This window comes from Rousettus aegyptiacus, unplaced genomic scaffold (genome assembly GCF_014176215.1).
Source record: "Rousettus aegyptiacus isolate mRouAeg1 unplaced genomic scaffold, mRouAeg1.p scaffold_m13_p_8, whole genome shotgun sequence".
NCBI classification, from domain to species: Eukaryota; Metazoa; Chordata; class Mammalia; order Chiroptera; family Pteropodidae; genus Rousettus; species Rousettus aegyptiacus.
The window spans coordinates 20,719,680-20,742,644 of NW_023416311.1; the positions used below are offsets into that span (position 1 = coordinate 20,719,680).

Below are 22,965 nucleotides of genomic sequence, written 5' to 3' on the forward strand. Positions count from 1 at the left end.
TAGTTTGGTATGTTGAAATTACATGGAAAGATTTGTCAAATAAAGAAATAACAACATATTTGTATACATGTATTCTTAATAGTAAAATGGATGTTCTAGAAATTACATAAAAATCACCAAAAGTCTACAAAGTTAAAGCTATGTATGTGTGTGCTCCCCATAAAGTTTCTCCAGTGTTCTGGAATAAATTAGATTTTACTTTACTGCTTGCTGTTTTATTCATTATATTCTTGCCAAGCGCATTGACATGTGTGTTAAAATGAATCACAAAGGTTTTATGAGTATGGTGGTAAGTTAGGACCAGTGGACATTGTTAGGTTTATTCTCTGCTCTGTACCTGTCAAAATAATAGTAAAAACAAAACTATGTGAAAATTTGATTTTTAAATTGTTAGCACTTAAGCTGTCTTAGAAAGTATAAAAGGAAGCAGATGGCTGCCTGTTGAAATACTTGATGCTTTATTCTACAGGAGATTGTAAAGAATGTGGCTCTTTTAAAACTGTATAAACAAGTCACTTAAATGCCAGTTGTCTGAAAAATCTTTTCAGGTTTTTCCCTTGATATGAAGATAGGAAATCTATATGGGTAGGGAGTATTTGACAGACAACAGTGCAGCTTATGATGGAGACTGAGATAGAACTTTCAAAGAAACTCAGAATGGTGGTGGTGGGTGCTAAACTGAATACTCAGTTAGGGGGTGATCTTCCCTGGGTAGGCATGATGATACAGAAAAGCCACGTTGGATTGTGGATTGCATTATCATCAGATCTGTTAACGGTGTCCTTTTAAGTTTTTTGTCATCTACAGACATTCTTTAACTCTAATGCTTTTTGCGAGTATGTTGCTGAACAACCAAAGTGACTCCATCTTAGGTATAAGACTCCATTTTAAGCACAGGCCAGTTCCCGGAAAAGCCGCAGATAGCAAGACGATCACCCCACCCTAGACTCAGCCAATCAGAGCAACTATGGAAAGTAACTCTCCAAATTCCCCGCCTTGTTCCTTGGCACCATCACCCAGCCAATCCTGCTAACCGACAAGCTCGTTGTACCAATCCTATAACGCCAAGACATCGCTCTCCATGCTTACGATTTTTCACTTCAAATACCCCTGAAGCCCCATGTTCGAGACCGCCTCCTACTCACTGCTGCGTCGGTGTGTGGACTGCGGTCCGGACTCGAGTCTGAAATAAACTCCCTCTTGCTCTTGCATCGGTGACGGCTTCTTGGTGGTTCGTGGAGATACAAGTCAGGGCATAACATTTCATCTCCAGAAAGGTCCATGGAGAGGACTCTGGCTTATTTTACAATACAGGTTTCTGAGGGTGAATATTCAGATTATACTTTTGCTCAATGAAAATTTATAAAACTCCAATAAATAACTGGATTCATGGAAATACTAGCAAATAATCAAGATAAACAAGTATTGATTGTGTGGAACTGAATGAAGATGATTATAACTCTTATAACATTTTGTTTGAAATATTGCTAATTTTTAAGTCCTTTGTTTTCCAGATATAAGGAAACTTGTTTCTCTTAAGTGACTCGTGACTTGGAACAGTTTAGGAAAATATGCCTTTGTAAACAGTATTGAGATATTCACATTTCTCTCCCTACCTGATCCCTCCAGAATTTGGAAACTTTATTTTTTTAATTTTTTTTTTCATTTTTTAGGCAGGCAACCCTTGGTTGACCTCACAGATTGCAAGGACCTTGTCAGCTTACAATCCCTTATATTTTAAGCCTACAGCACCTCATCTTCCATCCAAGTACTAACCAGGCCCGACCCTGCTTAGCTTCGGAGATCATATGAGATCAGGCTTGTTCAGGGTAGCATGGTCGTAGACCAGAATTTGGAAACTCTTAATGAGTATTATTATTTTCATAGCAATATGGTTATATACATAGATCCAATAAGAATCTGTTCTCTTTATAATGGGGCACAACTGGAAACTCCTGATTTTGTATTTGAAGACATGTGCAAACTCTGGATGTCATCAAAAAGCTTTAAGTAATTAAGATTGACTTAACTAAGAAGCCAATAAAAGCCTCTTGGAAAAACAGCCTGATACCTTGCTTATATGGTCCACAGCAGTCTTTCCAGGTAGGGAATGAAGGTTGCTTTCCTAGGAGATGGCAAAGGAAGAACCTCAAGATGTTTTAGGGACCTCAAGAACCTGAGGAATTCACTCAATTCTATAGGTATTGTAGGCAAGGTCTGATGGCAAGGATGTGGCTTGGCTTCTTAGCTCCAAGAGGCTACTTGAAGTTTGATCTAAAGATTCCTTATGAAATCTCAACAATGCAGATTTAAGGGAGCTTATATGATCAATTGCTATTCTTAATGCACTTATGCAAGTAACAGGCCAAGTTTACTGAAGTTAGACTTATGCAATTTATTAGTCTTAATTTGGCTATCTTTGATAAAAATGGGTGTGATTTTACAGAGGAAAATTGTTTCAATAGACTATAATACACAATTGTAGATACTAAATTCTAGTTCAGTTAATTGTCTTTAAAGTTTTATTTTTCACTTGTGGACTGGATTGGATCCTGAAATTTTCTGGTGGAAGTGTTTGGCTACAACCTCTTAACTAGTGGTTCACTTTTTCTCTCACTCTTTGCCTTGGAATCATTGAGAATTAAAACTATTGGGGTTTTTTTTGTTTGTTTTTTTTTGTTTGTTTTATTTTGTTTTGTTTTTGCTTTGCAATTGCAGACTGCAGCTGGACAACACAATGTAAATGGGAGAAATCAGCACAACAGCTCAGGCTTTAATGATCTCAGTGATTGATACTGTGTAAGAGCTTCCCTGAGTACCTGATGACATCATCAGAGGTATTAAAACTGCAGGCCATGAGAATCTGTCAGGTTATTGCTGCCTGTGTTCATTACTTTTTACTATTCTCATATTAGGGTACAGCTATCCTGACTTACTGCTTCTTCTACCGTTGCTGTGGTCTCTGCTTGTAAATTGAACACCTAGTATGCCCCCTCTAAGGCTCAGGGACCATTGTGGAAGAGGTGGGTGTGCAAGATTGTAAGAGCCAGATAGGAGGGGCACAATAAACAGACAAATCTGACTCTATCTTATAAGCAATCCTCCCTCTTGAATGAGACAGGAACTGGTAGCCCTACTTCCCTCAAGATTGAAGGATGAACAAAAAAAGGGGGCAGGGACTGTAACAGGGTAGAATGCTTCTGATTCTCTCCCTGACTCTGCCTTTCCAACCTGCACTTCCCCAGATATGCTAATTGACTGGAAGAGTTCTACCTAAGACTCATGCAATTTATGGTCTAACTGGGAACCAAGAGATCTGGAGATTTCCTCCTCTTCCTTGGGTCCCACTTCTTGCCCCACCCCTTCTCCTTTCGGTGTTTATAGGGCACAGAAACTTGGGGGAGTTCTTAAGATGGATTTGAGAAAGCTAGAAATCTCCCATCTTCTTGTCATTTTTTATTTCAAAAAATAAAACCTTTCTTTATTCCAAACTTGATCAGTTGAATATTAAATATTTGATGCACCAAGCACACAGGCCTTGTAACTAAAATTCTTTCTAACTAGGCTAAGGTTCCCTGGGCAATTCACTTATAATACATTTTATGATTAAAAAAAAAAAGAACAAGTATTCTTTGGGGAACCTGAGATTTTTTGCATACTACATAGGTTACAGAAGACAATTTTTAAAATTTAGGTGAGGAATGACCAGATAACTAATAGACATATAACAATGAGAACAAAAGACAAATCTGACTTGCATTTCTCCATTGCTTCCTAACTCTGCTCTTCCTGGTTTTTTTTTTTTTTTTCTCAATAAAAATGCAGCATAAAGTTCTGACTACAAATGCCTTTGAGATCTCGTGAATTCTGCAAGAATAAGAAGAACCTAGAAACAAAATACAAAGAAATAAACATCAAGATCCAGACACATGAGAAGAAACAGGAAGACTGGCTATACTCCCTCCAACTAGGAGTGGTACAAATAAGAGTCAGAAGCAATGTTTCCTAAGACTGGTTCCTTTGGGACACAATTGACTTCTGACTCCTTCAAGCACTGCAGAGGAGTTAAACAGTCTTTTCTGTGGTTTAAATTCTGCAAAAGCTTCAAGTATGACAGGAAATCACCTACACCTGATTAGCAGAGAATCTACTGGGAGAACAAAATGCAAATACAGAGAAGCCAACAGAGGTATATTATTACAGACTCTACAAAAAAAACCCTGCTGTCTTCAAAATGAGGAGACACAGTTGACAGCATTCTAAATCAAAGAAGAGTAGTGCTTCCCAATAACAAGGGAACAAAGCCAACAATATGAATTACAGTCCTCATAATTAAAACTAAATATGTAGATAAAGGTGCAAAATATATGAAGAAAAATAAATGATAAAACAAAAACAGTTAAGAACACAAGGCAAGAAAAAGCAAAAAAAAAAAAAAAGATTTAAAAGGAAGGGAGCTAGAATAGAAATAAATAACTCAAAAGGTTCAAATACAGTCCTTACAGAAATCAGAAAGGGTTCAGTGTACCCTTCTTCTCACTCGAGTGACATGGAATAATACTCCTGTGAAGGAGGAGGAGTACAAGGTGTATTCAAAGCCCTGCACCTGGAGATGCAAGTCTAGCACTTCTTTTCCCATTCTCCTTAGCATGACTGGCCTCTGCAGGTGTTCTGAATCCCACTTCCCAACAGACCAAGGAGAGCTGCAGCCTAGGAGAGACTCCCCCCAGAAGTTATTAATCCTGACAGGACCCATTACCTGGGATAGCAGGACAATAACAGTTCTATTTCCAATTTGCTTCTTTACTATAGTTTACTCTTTCTCCTTTGAACCATTTACATCTAAAAGAGGATTATGTTAATTATAAAGGCCTGCCCTATTTTTCTTCTAGTTTGGAATTCATACATTGCTACTTGACTCTTTTTTAAAATTGGACATGTATTTTAAAAGTCATTCTATTTTGTTTCATAAACATGAAAATAACAGGACTATGGTCATTATTATATTGAAATCCTACCTGGTAATTGTAATAAAATATAAAAATCTTAGAACTCATATTCTTCTCTGACCTGCAATCCAATGCCAAAAATTAACTTGATATTAATCAACAGCTAAACATAAAAGCTACAACTATAAAACTTCTAAATCATAAAAATTTTTCACAAATGTGGTATGCAGCCTCTAAAATGGCCCCCAATGAACTCACCTGGTACAACTCCAAATTGTTCTGTAAACACCTGCCCTTGATTATATGAGCTGGATTTAGTAACTCTCTTTCAGTGTATAGAATGAGACAGAGGTTTTATCACTTTCAAAATTAGACTGTGAAACAAATGAGTGCATGTATAACTGACATCTGAATAAACTTTATGGATTGTGCCAATGTCAGTTCCTAGTGATACTGGCCCAAGGGAAGGAGCATGGGAATAGAAAGAGTGCATAAGACTTCCCTATATATTTTTTTGTAAATTCCTGTGAATCCATAATTATTTCAAATTAATTCAAAATAAAAATGGTCTGTTTGTTTCTAATTGAGTTCATCTCAAAACAAAACAAAAGAATGTGGCTTCCATCTTGCCCCCATCCTTCTTTGCTCTGCAGGCAGGCAGCTGCCATGTTGTTAGCTGCCCTATGAATAGGTACATGTGGCAGAACGGAGGGGGCTTCCAGAATACAGCCAGTGAGGAACTGAGGCCCTCAGTCTGACAACCCTCAAGGAACTAAATCCTGCTAACGATCATATGAGTGGGCTAGGAAGCAGATCCTCCCCCATTAAAGCTTTCAAGTAAGTTGACCTTGACCAACTACAACACCTACGCTAGACTCACCCAGACAAGCTGCTCTCAAATGTTTCACCCACAGAAACAGTGAGCAAATAAATGTCTGTTGTTTTAAGCTGCTAGGTTTTGGGGTAATAGATAGCTTCAGGTAAAGGTGGTGGAGTAGGTAAACTACATAGTCACCTCCTTCCACGAGTATGTCTAAATTACAGAACAACCATCACTGAGAACCACCTGAAGACTAGCTGAAAAAAAATTCCTATCAATCACTAAGGATATAAAGAAGCCACAACAAGACTGGTAGGAGGGACGAAGACACAAAATGGGTCGGTCCCATATGCACGTGTGGTGGTTAAGAAGTGGAAGGGACATTTCAGCTGCAAAGGTTCCCAAGGAGTGAGGGGTTCCAGCCCAACACAGGGCTCCCCAGGCCAGGGCTCCCCAGGCCAGGGCTCCAGTGCAGGAAAAAAAAGTTCCCGTAACACCTAGCTGTGAAAATCAGTGGGAACTGCAGTTGAATCAGATAGAGGGCTGCTAGAGACCTAAGTCTTACAGGAACCACTGACAAACTATTGCTATGAGAGTTTGCTATCCCCAGCATTGGGGCAGCAGCTCAAAATGCACCAGAGACAGGGCAAGGGCTGAAAGGGTCAGGGCAGTTCTCTCATGGGACTGAAGTGCTGGCAAACACCATTGTTACCTTATTGAACCCTCTCTACACACAGTTGGCAGGTACAAGTGGGCACCAAATCTGAGTTCTCCATTAACTTGGATAGCACCATCCATCTCACCCTAGTGACAGACTGAGATCCCGCCCCACCCAACTTATAAATCCAGACCGAAGCTCTTTCAGCACCTTTTTCCATACAAGCAGCCTTCCTTACCTAATACTTCAGATTTTCCTAAACTCTCTCAAAGTTTCATAAACCACAAAGAAGCCATGCCTGGGCTCAGCATGCCCGGTACTTCTTGCTAAGTGGCCCCAAGGCTGGATTAATGGCAGCAGCCTCAGTTGGTAGCCTAGCCTCTTCCATGCATAGACAGCAACCAACAACAGGTCACTTTGTAACTCCTACCAGATGGCCCTGGGCCAAGCACAAGCTGAGGCTGACCTTGGCCTGCACCAGAGACCCTCCCCAAAGGCCCCAGAATCAACAAACCAGGTGATCAGCTTCAGACTTAACCAGAGCACCACCCAACCAGCTCCACTAACAATACACCTGAAGGGCGAACTTGACTGGCACCAGAGCCCCACTAAGCAAATCCCACTCCATGGAGTCAGTCCCTGCACAAAAGCTTATCTGCTGTAGTCGTGGCCATTTTTCATAGCCGGTCAGCCTGAGGGTCAATCCCATCCACTGACATGCTAACAGCAATTGAGGTTCAACTATAACAGTAGAGCACACACAAGCCACTGGAGCACCCAGATCAAGTAACCAAGGAGTCTGTGCCAATGTGCCCCATAGGACAACTACTACAGGCCGCCTTGCCAACACGTGGACAAATAGCAGATCTACCTAATACATAGAAACAAACTCACAGAGTCGGTCAAAATAAGGAGACAAACATCCCAATGAAAGAAGCAGATAAAACTCCAGAAAAAGAACTAATAGAATCAAGCAATCAACCAGGTACAGAGTTCAAAACATTGGCTATAAGGATGCTCAAGGAACTTAGAGAAAGAATAGATGTACTCAATGAGAACTTTGATAAAGAGATAGGAAACATAAAAATGGTATAAATATAAAAAGAACTAGTAAGAAATGAAGACTACAGTAACTGAATGAAGAATACATTAGAGGGAATTAACAGCAGATTATTTGAAGCAACGAAAAAAATTAGTCATCTGGAAGACAAAAGTCATGGGAAACACTCAATAAAACTTCAAAAAGAAAAAAGAATCCTAAAAAAATGAGGATAGTTTAAGGGACCTCTGAGACAACATCAAGTGTAACAACATTCACATCATGGGATACCAAAAGGGGAAGAGAGAAAGCAAGGGATTGAAATAGTTGAAAAAAATGACAAAAAATTTTTCTACTTTGGCAAAGAAAATAGAAATACAAGTCCAGGAATAGTAGAGAGTCCCAAACAAGATGAACCCAAAGAGGTCCACACCAAGACACATCATAATTTAAATGCTAAAGGTTAAAGACAAAGAGAGAATCTTAAAGGCAGCAAGAGGAAGCAGTTAGTTTCGTACAAAGGAGTTCCCATAAGACAGTCAGCTGATTTCTCAACAGCAATTTTGCAGGCCAAAAGGGACTGACACAAAATATTCCAAGTAATGAAAAGCAAGGACCTACAACCAAGATTACTCTAACAAGTAGACCATCACTTAGAATTGAAGGAGCGATAAAGAGGTTCCCAGACATGAAAAAAAAAAAAAAAAAGGAGTTCCTCATCACTTAATCAGCATTACAAGACACATAAAAGGGACTTCTTTAAAACAAAGAGAAAAAATGAAAAATATGAAGAAAATCTAGAAAGGGAAAAAATTCTCACTGACAAAAGCAAACAGTAAAAGCAGTGACTCGACCAACAATAAAAGTATTACAAAGATTAAAAGACAAAAGTAGAAAGATCATATGTAATTACAATAATAAATTAAGGGATATACACATAAACAGATGCACAAAAGAAGTAAAAAATGATGGCAGAAACATAAATATGAATGGGGTGAGTATAAACTGTAGTAATTTTTAAATGTTTAAACTTAAGTGACCATCAACTTGAAATAGGCTTTTGTTATAAACATAGCATGGTGAATAGGAAGCACATGGTAACCACAAACCAAAAATCTATAAGACATATACAGTAAACAAAGAGAAAAGAATCCAAATATAACACTATAGAAAGTCATAGACATACAAGAGAAGAAAGAAAGATAATAAAGGAACAGAGAGAAACTATAGAAACAATCATAAAACAATAAAATGGCAATAATTACATACCTATCAATAATTACTTTATATAACAATGGACATAGGATGGCTAAATGAATATAAAAACAAGACCCACACATATGCTGCTAATAAGAAACTTACTTCAGATCAAAAGACACACAGTCTAAGGTAAAGGGATAGAATATGAAATAGCAATATTCATATCAGAAAAAATATATTATACAACAAGGGATGTAACAAGAGATGAAAAGGGTATTTAATGATGACAAAGGGATCGATCCAACAAGAGACCATAACTCTTGTAAACATCTATGCACCCGGCATAACAGCACCTAAATATGTAAAGCAAATATTGGTAAACATAAAAGAAGAGGTCAACAGTAATACAGTCAGAAAGGAGGCTTTAACAACTCATTGACATCAATGGATAAATCACCTGACAGTAAATTAACAAGTAAACAGTGGACTTAAATGACACATTAGACCAGACGGACTTAATTAATAGTTTGAGGACATTTCACCCAAAAGCAGTAGAATATACATTTTTTAAAATGCACATGTAACATTTTCCAGGATAGACAACATGTTAGGCCACAAAACAAGTCTCAGTAAATTTAAGACTGAGATAATTTCAAGCATATTCTGTGATCACAAATGTATGAAACTAGAAATCAATTACAAGAAAACTGAAAAGCACACAAGTACATGGAGGTTAAATAACATACTACTAAACAACAAATAAGTTAACAATGAGATAAAGAAAAAAAATCAAAAAGTACCTTGAGACAAATGAAAATGAAAACGCAATGACCCAAAAATCTATGGGACACAGCCAAAGTAGTTCTAGGAAGAAAATTCATGGCAACACAGGCCTAACTTAAGAAAAAATAAAAATATCAAACAATCTATCCTTACACCTAAAGGAAATAGGAAAACAACATCAAACAAAGCACAAAGTGAGTAGAAGGAAGGAAATATAAAGATTAGAGCAGAAATAAAGAGTCTAAAAAAATGACAGAACAGAAGCTGGTCTTTCAAAAAAGATTAACAAGCATAAGGAAGAAGAAAAAATGGTATAGATGATAGAGGGCTCTGTTCATCCCTCTGGCGACCAAAGTTGTGACGGAAACAAGGAGCAGCAGCAAGAAAAATCGCCTGAGATCTAGATGAATAAGCCATACAACTAGGGAGTAATCCAAGAAAGCACCCTGCAACGACAGAAGGTATGATGGGGCGAGGACCGGGGCTGGCCAGTCTCGAGCAGCTGAGACAGAGGCTGTGGCAGTAGCAGAAGCCTCTTAAAGGGGCCGTGTCCACGAGCAGATTTTTGTGGTGACAAACCTGCTCTTTCTGAGCACCAGTGCCCATTAGGCTGCACGCAAGGGGCACCAGGGTCTTACGGGGGGACAGTGTCGGAGTGAGGACCAAAGCGAGATTCACTCTGTACAGAAGTGCCAACAGTATCCATTGTTCTCTGTTGAGTCTTCACCCCTGGGGGGGACACAGCGCCGCCACAGCTGAAACATCATCAAACTGGATAACAGAGGTTGCTCCGCCCAAAGGATTCCCTGAAACCCCACCTCCCCTGACTTGGGCCCCACCCAAGCCACATCCAAGTATATCCTCAGTGAGTCAGGTGCTCTTTGTTGAAATTCACACTGGTGGAGGCAGCTGGCCAGTTTCTGGTGTGGCCTTTTGAGGCAACTACAAGCACAGCATCTGTGGATTGCTTGCTGAATCTTAACAGGTAGCCCTGAAGCGCCCAGGCTTGGACTGAATTTGGCCTGCAGCTGAACCCCTCTCAAGACTTTGCCACTGGACACCTACTTCACAAATCCACACTAATAAGACAAGGAAACTTAAGAGCTTTGTTTAGTACATAGAAACAAACACGGAAAGGTAGCCGAAATGAGAAGATAAAGCAGCAGAAACCATAGAACAGAACAGAGATCCAGCAAGTCAAGAAAAATAACAGATGCAGAGTTCAAAATACTGGTTATAAAGATGCTCAATGAACTTTTGGGAAGTGTAGAGAACTCCAACAAAGAGATAAAAATGGAAATGAAAATTATAAAAGGGAACCAGTCTGAAATGGAGAACACATTATCTGAGAAGTATATTAAAGGGAATAAACAGAGTGAATAAAGAAGAGGATCAAATGACCTATGTAGAGGATGGGAAAGCCATGGGCACTCAATCAGAATGGCAAGAAAAAAGATGCCAAGACTATAAAAATAATTTAAGGAGCCTATGGGACACTATTAAGGCTCCAAATATTTGTCTGATTAGTGTAACAGAAGATAATCAAAATGTTGAACAGCTGTTTGAAGAAATAATGATGGAAAACTTCCCTAACCTGGTGAAGGAAATGGACATAAAACCCCAGGAAGCTCAGAGCATCTCCAAAATCAGAGATCCAAGGAGGCCCACACCTAGACACATCATAAGTAAAATGCCAAAGGTTAAATACAAAGAAAGACTATTAAAAGCAGCAAGAGAAAAAGAAGTAGTTCCTTATAAGGGAACAAAACTGGCAGCTGATTTCTCAAAAGAAATTATGCAGGACAGAAGGGCTTGGCACAAAATATTTGAAGTGATGAAGACCAAGGATCTACAACCAAGAATAATTTATCCAGCAAAGCTATCATTTAGAGTTGAAAGACAGATAAAGAGCTTCCCAGACAAAAATAAGCTAAAGGAATTTATTATCACAAAGCCAGTATTACACAAAATGTTGGAGGGACTTCTTTAAGAAAAAACACAAATATCAAAAAACAGGAATAAAGGATGGTAACAACTACATTTCTATCAATAAGTACCTCAAATTGAAAAGAATTAAGTGCTCCAACCAAAAGATATAGTGGCTGAAAGGGTAAGAAAACAAGACCACTACATATGAAAAGGGAGGTGATGGAAAAAGATATTGCTTTGATGGGCCTAGAAGGTATTTAAGTCAGACAGATAAAGATAAACACTATATGATTTCACTTATATGTGGAATCTAAAGAATAAAAAGAACAAACTAATCAAAAACAAATACAAATATAGTGGACAATTTGGTGATGGACAGAGAGAGGGTAGGGAGGTTTGGGGGGCTGAGAGAATGGGGCAAAGGATTAAAGAAGTACAAATTAGTAGCTGATGGATGGTCACGGGGATGGGGAACATGCCATAGGGAATAGAATTACCATTAATACACTGGCTAGGTGGAGGGTCAAGGGAGGGACGGAGCAGTTGGGGGGTGGTCATTTTACTCACTATATAGATGTCTAACCAACGTACTGTATACTTGAAACTCATTAAAATAAAAAATAAAATAAAATAACAAAAAATAAAAATAAATTTTAAAAAGATAAACAAAATTAATAAAACTTCACTCAGACTTGTCAAGAAAAAAGAGACGAGCCAAATAAATAAAATCAAAAATGAGAGAGAAGTAACAAATGGCACCACAGACATACAAAGCATTATAAGGAAATACTATGAACAATTAAATGCCAACAAATTGGACATCCGGGAAGAAATGATTACATTCCTAGAAATATATAATCTTCCAAGGCTGAATCAGGAAGAAACTGAACATTTGAAGAGACTTATAACTACTAAAGAAATTAAATCTGTAATCAAAGCACTCCTTGCAAACAAAAGCCCTGGACCAGATGGCTTCATAGATAAATTTTACCAAACAATAAAAAAAGAATTAACACCTTTCTCAAACTATTCCAAAAAATTGAAGAGGAGAGAAGCCTCTGAAAATCATCTATAAGGCTAGCATTACCCTGATACCAAAACCAGACAAAGACACTACAAATAAAGAAAATTATAGGCCAATACCCATGATAAACACAGATGCAAAAATCCTCAAAAAAATAATAGCAAACTAAATCAGCAATACATTAAAAAGATCATATACCATGATCAAGTGGAATTTATTCCTGGGATGCAAGTTTGGTTCAATATCAATTAACGTTATATACCATATAAAAAAATGAAGGGTAAAAATCATATGATCGCATCAATAAATGCATAAAAAGCATCGGATAAAATCCAGCAAAATTTATGATAAAAATTCTCAGCAAGTTGGGAATAGAGGAAACATACTTCAAAATAATAAAGGTTGTACATGTCAAACCCACAGAACATCATACACAATGGGGAAAAGGTAAAAGCATTTTCTTTAAGATCAGGAACAAGACAAAGATGTGTCTATTTTCACCGCATTTATTCAACATAGTATTGGAAGTCCTAGTCACAGCAATCAGACTAGAAAAAGAAATAAAAAGCATCCAAATTGGAGAGGAAAAAGTAAAACCCTCATTATTTGCAGATGACAAGAAAGATATATAAATAACCCTTAAATTCCACAAAAAAATCACAACTGTTAGAACTGATAAATAAATTCAGTACAGTACCAGGACACAAAATTAATATTGAGAAATCAGTTGCATCATTATATACCAATAATGAACTATGAGAAAAAGAAAATAAAATAATCCTATTTATAATTGTATCAAAAAAAAAAAAAGACCAAAATACCTAGGAATAAATTTAACCAAGGAGGTAAAAAATTTGTACTTGGAAAATTACAAGATGTTGAAGAAAGAAAATGAAGATATAAATAAATGGAAGCACATGCCATGCTTCATGGATAGGAAGAATTAACATCATTAAAATGTCCTAAGCAATCTATAGATTTAATACAATCTCTATCAAAATGCCAGTGGTATTTTTCACAGAACTAGAAAAAATAATCCCAAATTTTATATGGAACTACAAAAGACCCCAAACAGCCACAGCAATCTGGAGAGTGAAGAACAAGGTTGGAGGTATCACACTACCTGATATCGAACTATACTACAAAGCTATAGTCATCAAAATAGCATGGCATAAAAACAGACACCTAGATTAATGGTACGGAATAGAGAACTCAGAAATAAATTCACACCTATATGCTCAAATAATCTATGACAAATGAAGCAAGAATATACAATGAGGTAAAGACGGTCTATTCAGTAAATGGTGTTTGGAAAACTGGGCAGATACATGCAAAAAAAAGAAAAAAGAAACTAAACCACTTTCTTAGGTTACATAGAAGAAAAAACTCAAAATGGATTAAAGACTGAAATGTATGACCTGAAACCATAAAACTCCTAGAAGAAAACATAGGTAGTAAACCCTTTGACATTGCTCTTAGTATTTTTTTCTGATATAGTTCCTCATGCAAGGGAAACAAAAGAAAAAAAATAAACAAATGGGATTATATCAACCTAAAAAGTTTTTACACTACAAAGGAAACCATCAGCAAAACACAAAGGTAACCTACCCAGTGCAAGAAGATATTTGCCAATGATACATCTGATAAGGAATACAACTAAATACAACTAAAACCAAACAATCCAATATAAAATATGGGGAGAGGACCTGAATGGACATTGCTCCAAAGAGGAAATAAAGATGACTAACAGACATATAAAAAGATGCTCAATGTCACTAATCATTAAGGAAATTAAAACCACAATAAGATCTCACACTTGTCATAATGACTATCATCAATAAATCAGTATACAAGTGCTACAGAGGCTGTGGAGAAATGGTAACCCTCCTCCATTGCTGGTGGGAATGTAAATTGGAACAGCCACTATGAAAAACAGTATGCAGGCTCCTCAAAAAATTAAAAATAGCTCTACCTTTTGAGCCAGCAATTCCACTTCTAGGTATTTAACCAAAATCTAAAACACTAATTTGAAAACACATACGTATCCCTACGTTCACTGTATCATTATTTACAATAGCCAAAATGTGGAAGCAACTCAAGTGTCCATAGATAAATGGATAAAAAAAATGTAGTACATATATACAATGGAATATTACACAGTCATAAAAAAAAAAGAAGAAAATCTTGCCATTTGCAACAACATGGATAGACCTACTACAGGGTATTATGCTAAGTGAAATAAGTCAAACACAGAAAGACAAATACCATATTATTTCACTTACATGTGGAATATAAAAAAAAAAAAAACAAAATAAACAGACAAAATGGAAACAAACCCATACATACAAAGAACAAACTGATCATTGCCAGATGGGAGGGCAGTTTGGCAGGATGGGTAAAAAAGAAGGGATTAAGATGTACAAATTGTCAGTTATAAAAACAGTCATGGAGATGTAAAGTATAGCATAAGGAATATAGATAATAATATTGTATAGATAATAATATTGTAATAACTATGCATGGTATCAGTTGGGTACTAGACTTATCAGGGTAATCACTTTGTAAATTATATAACTGTCTATTCAGTATGTTGTATACCTGAAACTAATATAATATTATATGTTAAATATAGAGTTTTTTTAATTAAAAAATAAAAAGCAAGGAAATCCTTATAGGGAAGGGCAGTGTCATGGCCCAAGAAGGGAGGCATATACATATTAAACACCAAGAGATTTACTGAAACACAATGTAACGCATGTTTCATTTTCTAGTGGGAATAAAACTGACCCCACAAAACTAAAAAATAAAAATAGATAACTAATATAATTACCTTGAGGTAGCCAAAATTTAAACAAAACCCAAAATCATGAATAATAAAAGGAAACACTGATAGCTAGGACTTCATCAACATTAAACACTTCTGGCTTTCAAAAGATAACTATTATGGAAAAAAGAAGAAAAAGAAAAGGCAAGCCACAGAACAGGAGAAAATATTCGTAATACATATATTTAATAATGGACTTGTATCCTGAATAAAGAATTCTTACAACTCAATAGTAAGACAAACAACTCATTAAAATATGAGTAAAAGATTTGAACAGACATTTCTATAAAGATACACAAACTAAAAAAGACTGACAATGCCAAGTATTGGTGAGAACTTGGAACTTTTATATATTGTTGATGGGGATGTAAAATGTTACAACCACTTTGGAAAACAGTTTGGCAGTTTCTTACAAAGTTAAACATATAATTGACCATAAGACTCCGCAACCTCACTCCTGGATTTATTCAAGAGAAATGAAACATATTCATAGCATCTTTATTCATGAGAGTCCAAAACTAGAATGTCCATCAACAGATAAATGGATAAACAAAATGTGGTATATCCCCACAGTGGAACACTACTCAGCAATAAAAAGGAATTAATTACTGATCTATGATTTACCATGGATAAATATAAAAAACATACCAATCAAAAGAAGCCAAACACACAAGAGTACATACAATATGATTTCATTTATATGAACCATAGAAAATGCAAACAAATACAATAATGACAAAAATCAGGTTAGTAGGACTAGGAGTAGGGGGACATGACTACAAAGAGCCCCTAGGAAACTTTTAGGTGTAATGGAAATGTTCTGTTGTGGTGCTAATTGTGTATAAAATTGCCAAAATTCATCAAAATGTACACTTAAAATGGGCGCATGTTATTGTATTAAATTATACAACAATAAAATGTTAGTTTAAAAAATGTACTGGGCACATATCAAATTATTCGAAAACTTAAAACGTCCCAACTACTTTGTGTCTCCACGACGAAAGTGACAGTATTATTATATTGAAAATCTACCAGCAGTTATAATATAGAAATCTTGGATTTTATTATTTTCCTTCTTGATCTTTATTCCAATATTAGTCAAATATTTATGCAACTCACATACAAAGAAAATTGAGTAAATAAGTTTAATAAATGAATTATTTAATTCCCAACTTGAAGCTGTATCTCTATGACAATGTATATGGTAAGTACTTATTTAAAATTCTAATTCTAATGGAAAAGAAGATGACAGTCATACACTGCAACTCTAAATTTTGGAGAGTTTCCTAATCTTGTATTGCTGCTTCCCCTATGGAGGATTGCATCATTCATTCATGCCGTTTGGTAACAATCAACAGTGAAATAAAACAAGTAAAAATTACACAAAAGTAAATTGATGAGAAGAAAGCTTTGAAATCCCATAAAATAGTTTACTTATCCTGATTAAGAAAAATAAATGTAGAATCACAGAGGCCCTGGATGTGGAAAACACAGACCCGTAAATCAGAAAGTTGGGCACACGGAGAGGTAAACACATGCCCGGACTTACCCTGGTGGTTGCTGCTCCTTCCTGGGCCGCTGCCACCCACTCCAGGGCTCCCGCGGCTGTTACTGGAGCGGGGTCAAGGGCTTTCTCCAACGCTCAGTCACGGAGTTCCGAGGATGGTGACCTGTGCAGAGTCGCAGAGCCTTCCTTTACCAAACAATCAGATGAGATCTGCTGATAGGTGCGGTGGCTTCTGGTCTGCTTTGCAAGGGTTTTATCTTAACTAAAGATTGCAGATTTGGGCTGAGAAGAACTTGGTCCCGCCCCAGGGGAGGGGCTTCTTGAGCCCGCCCACTTCTCCCTCCTCCGGCTCTGCGTCGGAGGACCCAGACATACCCTCCACTGCGGAGGCTTTCCTGCAAAGCTGGGAGGCGCACCATTTCCACTTTACAGAACAAAAACGAAGAGCTACCGACCTTCAGAAGTGCTCCCAACCGCCGCCACGACTTGAGATAAGGGTACGTGGAAGAAACGAAAGACCTCTGCACTTATTTTGCAATTAAGGAAAGCCCCTTAAGGGGCTTCTTTCGACATTATGCGCTTGTAGGAATGTAGATCTTCAGAGAACTTCAAACGCCACTTATTCGCAACTAAAATGCAGAAAACCGTGACAAAATGAGTCTTTGCACCCTTTAGCTTTTTTTTTTTTTTTTTGTCATTTTTTTCCTAGGTGTCACTTGCCCAGCTACTTTTATGTTGACTGCGGTAAATAAGAACTGATTGCCCCCAAACATTTACCTTTAGGCGCAGCTGGCTGAAGCTGGGCAGTGAGGCCCTACTCTAAACACAACCTGAAACCGTAGCCGCTGATAGCTCTGCAGGCTTCCTCCAAGCTGGACACTCAGGCAGAGGGGATGCAATTGGAGCAGGACACTTGGTGACAGAGTCTCTGCCCTTTGCTACAGAACACCTCAAAAAAACACAATTCTATCCAGAAAGAGGAGTCCTGCTGCTCTTTGGTCAGATGTGCCTTTGAAGTTCAATCTTATCGGATTTCATTAGTAAGAAAATGGTTGCAAGTTGGAGCAAACCGTTTAATTTTTCTCAGATCTGCCAGAGATGGTTCTGAGGAAGGATAGAGAGGAGAGATTGCAAACTTTTGAAATATGACATAAAAGATTATACAATTCCAGATGAGTACTAGACTAATAGAGGGGTCATTTGTAAATTTTATAAATACTATATACCTGAAACTAATATAAAATAACATTAAATGTCAATTCTAATTTAAAAGTTAAAATTTTTTTTAAAAGATTATATAATTAAGGGGGTGGGCAAACTAACAAGGTCTAAAATAACAGTCTAGTCAAGAACCTGTTTGTATTTTGTAGTAATTTAGAAACAAGTCTAATAAAGGAAACAAGGTGCTAAATACCAAATATTTATACATAAGTATAAAAGGTAATTGAGAATTTATTTAAACAGTAAAAGAAACCCAAGTAAATGAAAGAGTAGAAGAGTTCATTTCTGCTATTATTTATATTTCAAAGATATTTAGTATCAAATAGATTTCAAATAAAATATTTATACTGAATAAAATCTGTGAGCTACACATGGTCCCTTTACCTACCTCACATTCATACCTGTATTAACACTTATGGTCATGAGGTGGTAGTGTTGTAGTTGCTGTTTAGCTGGAGCACACACTACTTAAAAGAAAAAAGTCCAAAGGAAGCTAATGAGTATCACAGATATATGTAATGATCAAGAAGTAAACTTGCCATACAAGGCATAAAATATAAACAGATTAAATATGCTTCATTGTTGTTCTTCTGGAATAATATTTAATAGCAAACATGAACCAAGTACAAAACAGTATAGTGAAGTCATAATAAAAAACATTCGCAAATTATTTTGCAAAGCTTTAATCATAATTGGTTAGTAAAAAGTAATATAGGTAATACTGATGTTCCTGAGAGGTTTTTAATAGATCACATTTTTATAAGCTAACAAGTTTTCTAATGATTAACTATGTTAGAATCAAGTACTGTTTTTTCCTTTAAAAGGTAATTTAGTGCTAATAAAATAGCCTTATAAAACATAGTAATGGAACAATTATATCAGAAAACAATATGGTATTATTCAGTACCATTGAACACGCATGTTTTCTATGACCCAGTAATTCCACCTTAGGAATACACTCAAAAAAAAAAAAAAACAATTTGTCATAAATTATAACTCACAATATAAAATTCAGGATAGTAATTAGCCTCTGGAGACAGAAAAGGAAATGAGACTGGGAAGAGATTATATAGAGTTCTCTAATGTATTGAAAATGTTCCTTTACTTAAGGTCAATAAATATACAGGTTTCTTTTTGTATCTGTGTATATATATATAAAAAATATTTTCTAATACGTGTAATATTTTTATATCACTACATTAAATACCAGTACATTAAAATATCATAAATGTTTTAAAAGAATATGGCTAAAGAAAAATACAATTTAATATAAACAATGACATTCAAAATAATTCATACCATGGAAATATGTCTATGACATGTCACGTGAATAAAGTAGGTTACAGAACAGTGTATGTATAGTCTGATTCCCATTTTTGAACAAAGGTTTTGTATGTTTATACACATGTGCAGTATATGGTTATATATCTATGTCTATATATCTTTATAAAAGGATACACATCAGACTCAGTAGCAGTTAATTCTGGGAAGTAGTTAATCCTGGGGAGAAAAAGAAGTGAAGAATTTACCTTTCTACTTTTTTCAGTTTCATATTGGTTGAAATTGGTTTAAAAACATTTCTTTTGTCATGATTTAAAAACCAATTAAAATAAATGCCTAAGGGGTGAAGGGGCGGGCAAAATACATGAAGGTGACCAGAAGCTACAGACTGCCAGTTATAAAATAAATTATGGGGATGTAATTAAAATGAGGAAAACTCAGCTCTTTCCCCCTTCCTATGCAGGGAAAAACAGAATTCTTCCCTACTATGTCTTCTTTACTACTCACACAAAACACTTCAGGTAACCAAATGTGTGCGGGATTTTCCCCACATCAAACAATTCCTTGCTACATCAGCCGGATATCATATAATTTACCTCAATTCTGACACTATATGCCTGCAGCAACAGAACCACCCCTTAGGACTCAGTCCCACAAGACTACACACACACAGACACACAGACACACACACACACACACAAACTTCTGATAGTAGTCTCAAGCCCAGGTTATCCCCTGTGAGTCTGACCAACTGGCTATAGACTAGAGGTTCCAAGGACCCCTCACCTTGAGTTCAATTAATTTGCTAGAGCCACTAACAGAACTCAGTGAAACACTAGTTTTTTTACAAGATACGATAAAGGATACAGATGAATAACCAAATGAAGAAATACATAGGGCAAGATTTGGGAGGGTCCCAAGCACAGAAGTTTGTGTCACTGTGGATTTGGGCCGTTTTACCCTCCTGGTCTGGGTTTGTTCACCAACATAGAAGCTCTCCAAACCCCATATTTGGGGGATCTTATCGAGTCTTCATCATGTAGACATGATTGATCATTAACTCCATTTTCATACCTTCTCCCTTCTCAAGAGAATGAGGTGGGGCGTGGCTGAAAATTCCTACCTTCTAATCATGGCTTGGTCTTTCCTATGACTACCCTTTATCCAGGAGCCCACACAGTTGCCTCATTAGAACAAAGGACAATCCTATCACTCAGATAATTACAAGAGTTTCAAGAGCTCTTCAGGAACAGAGATCAAAAACCAATATTAGAACCAGAGTAGCTCCTAGTTGCTCTTATCATTTAGGAAATTACAAATGTCTTAGGAGCTCTGTGCCAAAAACCAGGGACAATTACCAATATATATTTTCTATTATCTTACAATAATGTACAGCATAGTGATGATAGTTAATACTGTATTGCATGTTTGATAGTTGCTAAAAGAGTAGACCTTCAAATTTCTCATTATAAGAAAAAAAATTGTAACTGTATATGGTGACAGATATTAACTGGATGACTTGTGATAATTCTGTAATATATACAAATATTAAATCATTATGTTATACACCTGAAACTAATATGTTATATATCAAATATAACTCAATAAAAATAAAATAAAAATCTAAAAAGGTAAAAAATAAATAAACAAATGCCTCAGATTGATAAGTTGAATGATGGAGTATTCCAAAAAAAATTATCTAAAGGTGCTAATTGGAGAACTGGTGGAGTTTCTGGTAAGGTGGCAGAGTAGGTAAACGCTGTGCTTGCCTGTTTGCCTTCATCCATGACTGCATTAAAATTCCAACTAAATTATAGAACAATATGAAGACTAGCTAAACAGAGCTCCTGTAACTAAGGATATAAAGAGGAGGCCTGGTACGAGGCGTGGAGATGTGAAATGGGCTTGGCTAGCACCCACACATGACAGTTGAGCATCAGGAAGGATATCTAGGCCATGGGGGTCCCCGTGGATGAATGAGGGGACCCAACCCCACACTGGGCTTCCCGGCCCAGGGTTCAAGGAAAGGGGAAAAGAGTCCCTATAAAATCTAGCTGTAAAAATCAATGGGGATTCTGATGATCCAGGTGAGATAAAAAGCTATTGGAAATCCTGACATTCCCTTACAGGACCCATGCACAGACTCACTTGCTCACAGAACTCACGCGAGGCTTCAGGAGAGGGACAGAAGCTCTGGAAGCACAAGAGGCATACAAAGAAAGACTAAGTTGTGTGGTTTTTAAGGCAAGGACTAAAGAGACAGTCATCATTATCTCTTTATTAAACCCTCCTCCTGTGCAGTCAGCAGGCAGGTGCCACTTTGCCTGTGTTGAGCCCTACTCCTACAAATAGCCAAATCTGAATCTGCATTGGCCTGGTGAACTCCACTCACTCCACCCCAGTGATTCCCTGGGTCCCTGCCCCAACCAACTCTCAATTGCTGGAGCCATATTCTTGGCTGGGCAACTAGTCCCACCTTGCTCTCCCAGCAGGAGGCTCTTTAAGCAGCAATCTACAGGCCTTGGCTCTTATACCTCCATAGATAATTCGGGTGGGGGGAAACAAGCCGTGGCCTGAGCTGTAGTGTTTCTTGGATAAATCTTGATAGACTGAGAGCCTGAGGCAAGTGGGCAGTAGCTGGCCTCAGTGTAATCTGAAAGTTTTGTGAATGGCCACAGGCTCAGCACTCGCATCAAATATGGCTGTGCACTAACCTGGTATGTGCCAAATATGCCCCACCCTGGTAACTTCCTGGGACCTTGTCTCACTCAGCCCATGTACCACACGGAACTCCTTCAACTACTGAACCTTGTGGGCAGTGTCGGGAGCCATTTTGAGAAGGCATTATGAGGCACTGAAGAAGTCATGTAGCTAGAAGCCATAACATGGCTACCGAGTTTGCTTAAACAATGGTTCTAGGAAACAAGAAGTTGAGTTACCTTGGTGAGCCTCGTAAACTCACCTTTTAAGGTAACAGAATGTTTTACAACCTTGGAAACAGGGCTATGTATGATCATATGTAATTGACAAGCATTGTTATAGATATGTATGGCGTGCTTTGCTATGGTAACGTAGTGATTGATTATGGTATTCAATAATCACATAAATAGGCTATTCTAAATAAACTCGGGGCTGCAGCTCTGACTGTATGCCCTCCAGAAAAGATCTTTTCTGTCTTCTCTTTTTTCCCTTAGGCTTCACCCCCTCTTTCAGGTGTTGTTCGATCTCAGCCGGCTGGCTCCAGCAGTGCACTAATGAATGTCTGACTACATGCTCTAAGATGGGAATAAAAGACACAAGTCCTAGCTCTATGCTTCTAAGCTGTGTACTCTATCCTGCTCTCTGTGTTTCCATGCCAGTGAGATCCAGGCCATAGAGCCAAAGATGGTAGCCAAAACAAAGGGAAGTAAAAGACAATACCAGAGAGAAAAAAAATGAAAGTCAAAACAATATTTAAGATCCACATTATATATACACATAGACAGGTTTGGCAGCAAAGACAGTAAGTGGTTAAAAATGGTGTTCTCCAGAGAAACAGAACCAAACCAACTCCGTGTGTGTGTGTGTGTGTGTGTGTGTGTGTGTGTGAGAGAGAGAGAGAGAGAGAGAGAGAGAGAGAGAGAGAGAGAAGAAGAAGAAGAAGAAGAAGAAGAAGAGGAGGAGGAGGAGGAGGAGGAGGAGGAGGAGGAGGAGGAGGAGGAGGAGGAGGAGAAGAGGGAAGAGAGGGAGG

General features: G+C 37.4%; 1 protein-coding gene across 1 annotated transcript in view; it reads right to left on the bottom strand.

Moving 5' to 3' along the window:
- The window catches only part of PSPH (phosphoserine phosphatase), a 43,584-nt gene extending 26,564 nt beyond the window's left edge, over positions 1-17,020 (bottom strand). Inside the window, exon 1 of the mRNA XM_016138554.2 lies at positions 16,776-17,020. The gene's annotated coding sequence lies outside the window, so the exon portion shown is untranslated. The remainder of the gene's footprint in view (positions 1-16,775) is intronic.
- Between the last annotated feature and the right edge of the window lie 5,945 nt (positions 17,021-22,965).